The 4434-nt window shown below is 41.8% G+C and overlaps 1 non-coding gene across 1 annotated transcript; it reads left to right on the forward strand.

The window, feature by feature from the left end:
- Nucleotides 1-3528: 3528 nt before the first annotated feature.
- Nucleotides 3529-3601, forward strand: TRNAE-CUC (transfer RNA glutamic acid (anticodon CUC)). The gene has a single exon. It is a non-coding gene; the product is annotated as a tRNA-Glu (tRNA).
- The last annotated feature ends 833 nt before the right edge of the window (nucleotides 3602-4434 follow it).

Consider the following 4434-nt stretch of genomic DNA (forward strand, 5'->3'; position numbering starts at 1 on the left):
CTATTTTACTACTTTTGCTGGGACCATCATGCAATAGTCTTCAACCAGCAAGACAATTGGTCAAGAATGCTCTTGTTATCAACTATCTGTGGCTAGTTCTGCAGGTGTTCAATTAAACTAGGGTTAGGAATGACCTCAGTAAGTTATGGAGAGCAAATAAAGCCTGTATGCAAATTAGTTTAGAATTGAGACCATCTGATTGGTTGATGCAATTTTCATTCAAAATAAGCCCTTCTGATTGGTTTATGTACTCTCAGTCAACAGTTTTCTATTTTTTTCTATTTTTCACTGTAACAAAGCCTGGCCAGCTTAGTCAATAGAAATAAAACTCCCAAGCTAAGAGTCAAATGCTTTCAGTACAACATTTGTTTGGTGTTCATTCCCTTTTCAGATCCAGACCTCTCTCTTGGCAGGTGGGAATTCTACCACTAAACCACAAGATTCTATCTCTAAATCATTGTATGTGGAATTCTATACCTGCACCACCAAAATGCAAAGAGCCAGCCACTCTTTAACAAAATATACCATCATTTCAGAAAAACTTGAGTACTGCATCGGCCGGGAATCAAACCCGGGCCTCCCGCATGGCAGGCAAGTATTTTACCACTGAACAACCAATGCTTCACATATTAGTTCTGTGTTACTTACCCATTTTCATCAATGTGTGAAACCAAGCATGAATCTCAGTGTACTGAATGTGGTAGCCTAGATCTACTTTAATAGCTTGTAGGGCACTCCTTGGCTTGAGTGGCCTTTTTGTCACACCACACTAACCAAGCCTGGCTAGCTCAGTCGGTAGAGCATGAGATTCTTAATCTCAGGGTCGTTGGTTCGAGCCCCACGTTGGGTGGTGTTTTATCCCAGAATTCTACAGGCGAGATCTCTGTCACTACACAACCAAACGTGTTTTATTTAAAACTTTAAAGAGGTGTACATCAGTGTGTGAAACCAAGCAGGAATCTCAGGATCTACTGAATGTGGAAACCTTGCTTTAGTTTTATAGATTGAAGGGCAATCCTTGCCTTGCCATGATGCCATAACACTGTAAAAAAGCCTAGCTAGCTGAGTCAATAGCGAATAAGACTCCAAATCTAAGAGTCATTTGCTTTGAGCACAACATTGGGTGGTGTTTATTCCCTTTTCAGATCCATGCTTTCGTCATGGCAGGCGAGAATTCTACCACTAAACCACAAGATTCTACCACTAAATCATTGTATTTTGAATTCTATACCTGCACCACCAAAATGCAAAGAGCCAGGCACTCTTTAACAAAATATATTGCTGTTTCAGGTGTACATCAGTGGGTAAAACCATGCAGGAATATCAGGATCTACTGAATGTGGAAACCTTACTTTGGTTTAATACTGTAGATTGAAGGGCAAGCCTTGCCTTGCCTTGATGCCACAACACTGTAACAAAGCCTGGCCAGCTTAGTCAATAAAAATAAAACTCCCAAGCTAAGAGTCATATGCTTTCAGTACAACATTTGTTTGGTATTTATTCAATTTTCAGATCCAGACCTCTCTCTTGGCAGGTGGGAATTCTACCACTAAACCACAAGATTCTACCTCTAAATCATTGTATGTGGAATTCTATACCTGCACCACTAAAATGCAAAGAGCCAGCCACTCTTTAACAAAATATACCATAATTATAGTAAAACTTGAGTACTGCATTGGCCGGGAATAAAACCCGGGCCTCCCGCGTGGCAGGCAAGTATTTTACCACTGAACAACCAATGCTTCACATATTAGTTCCGTGTTACTTACCCATTTTCATCAATGTGTGAAACCAAGCATGAATCTCAGTGTACTGAATGTGGTAGCCTAGATCTACTTTAATAGCTTGTAGGGCACTCCTTGGCTTGAGTGGCCTTTTTGTCACACTACAGTAACCAAGCCTGGCTAGCTCAGTCGGTAGAGCATGAGAATCTTAATCTCAGGCTTGTGGGTTCGAGCCCCATGTTGGGCGGGATTTTATCCCAGAATTCTAAAGGCGACATCTCTGTCACTACACAACCAAACGTGTTTTATTTGAAACTTAAAAGAGGTGTACATCAGTGTGTGAAAACAAGCAGGAATCTCAGGATCTACTGAATGTGGAAACCTTGCTTTGGTTTTATAGATTGAAGGGTAATCCTTGCCTTGCCATGATGCCATAACACTGTAAAAAAGCCTAGCTAGCTGAGTCAATAGCATATAACAGTGGTTCCCAACCTGGGGTACTAGTACCCCTGGGGGTACTCTGCAGAACAGTTGGGGGTACTTGAAAATAACATTGGTAATGGTGGAAGAAGAAAAAGTCTCCCTATGGCAAAAGAAGTCTACCATTGCCATGGAAACGAATCACGTTGCGTCACATCCGGTTCTATCTGCAGTGTCATCAGCGTCTCCTTTTGTTTTGCCCAACCAGCAATCCACTGAGAGCTACCTGCACTGCCCCCAGACATCAGCAAACATCTGCCCTGTACTGACATGGGTGGAAGAAGCATTAATCCTACAGGCGTTAGCGGGAACTCTGGAGACAATACACAGCTAGCGGCCAGACAAAGAGGGACCCGATTCCTGACCATATACTAGTCCACGGCTACCACTCACTTCCACTCATAAGTACTGTGCATATTTCAAATTGAGAGGAGGGGTACTTATAAAAAAAAAATCACACTCAAGGGGTACGGGAAAGTAAAAAGGTTGGGAACCACTGGCATATAAGACTCAAAATCTAAGAGTCATCTGCTTTGAGAACAACATTGGGTGGTGTTTATTCCATTTTCAGATCCATGCCTCCCTCATGGCAGGCGAGAATTCTACCAATAAACCACAAGATTTTACCACTAAATCATTGTATGTTGAATTCTATACCTGCACCACCAAAATGTAAAGAGCCAGGCACTCTTTAAAAAAATATATCGCTGTTTCAGGTGTACATAAGTGGGGGAAACCATGCAGGAGTATCAGTATCTGCTGAATGTGGAAACCTTGCTTTGGTTTAATACTGTAGATTGAAGGGCAAGCCTTGCCTTGCCTTGAAGCCACAACACTGTAACAAAGCCTGGCCAGCTTAGTCAATAGAAATAAAACTCACAAGCTATGAGTCATATGCTTTCAGTACAAAATTTGTTTGGTATTTATTCCCTTTTCAGATCCAGACCTCTATCTTGGCAGGTGGGAATTCTACCACTAAACCACAAGATTCTACCTCTAAATCATTGTATGTGGAATTCTATACCTGCACCACCAAAATGCAAAGAGCCAGCCAATCTTTAAGAAAATATACCATAATTTCAGTAAAACTTGAGTACTGGATTGGCCGGGAATCACACCAGGGCTTCCCGCATGGCAGGCAAGTATATTACAACTGAACAACCAATGCTTCACATTTTACTTCTGTGTTACTTACCCATTTTCATCAATGTGTGAAACCAAGCATGAATCTCAGTGTACTGAATGTGGTAGCCCAGATCTACTTTAATAGCTTGTAGGGCACTCCTTGGCTTGAGTGGCCTTTTTGTCACACCACAGTAACCAAGCCTGGCTAGCTCAGTCGGTAGAGCATGAGACTCTCAATCTCAGGGCCGTGGGTTCGAGCCCCACGTTGGGCGGTGTTTTTTACCCAGAATTCTACAGGCGAGATCTCTGTCACTACACAACCAAACGTGTTTTATTGGAAACTTAAAAGAGGTGTACATCAGTGTGTGAAAACAAGCAGGAATCTCAGGATCTACTGAATGTGGAAACCTTGCTTTGGTTTTATAGATTGAAGGGTAATCCTTGCCTTGCCATGATGCCATAACACTGTAAAAAAGCCTAGCTAGCTGAGTCAATAGCGAATAAGACTCCAAATCTAAGAGTTTTTTGCTTTGAGCACAACATTGGGTGGTGTTTATTCCGTTTTCAGATCCATGCCTTCGTCATGGCAGGTGAGAATTCTACCACTAAACCACAAGATTTTACCACTAAATCATTATATGTTGAATTCTATACCTGCACCACCGAAATGTAAAGAGCCAGGCACTCTTTAACAAAATATATCGCTGTTTCAGGTGTACATCAGTGGGGGAAACCATGCAGGAGTATCAGGATCTACTGAATGTGGAAACCTTGCTTTGGTTTAATACTGTAGATAGAAGGGCAAGCCTTGCCTTGCCTTGATGCCACAACACTGAAACAAAGCCTGGCCAGCTTAGTCAATAGAAATAAAACTCCCAAGCTAAGAGTCATATGCTTTCAGTATAACATTTGTTTGGTGGTTATTCCCTTTTCAGATCCAGACCTCTCTCATGATAGGTGGGAATTCTACCACTAAACCTCAAGATTCTACCTCTAAATCATTGTATGTGGAATTCTATACCTGCACCACCAAAATGCAAAGAGTTAGCCACTCTTTAACAAAATATATCGCTGTTTCAGGTGTACATCAGTGGGTGAAACCATG

Source organism: Crinia signifera, chromosome 3 (assembly GCF_055691185.1).
Source record: "Crinia signifera chromosome 3, ASM5569118v1, whole genome shotgun sequence".
Classification (NCBI taxonomy): Eukaryota; Metazoa; Chordata; class Amphibia; order Anura; family Myobatrachidae; genus Crinia; species Crinia signifera.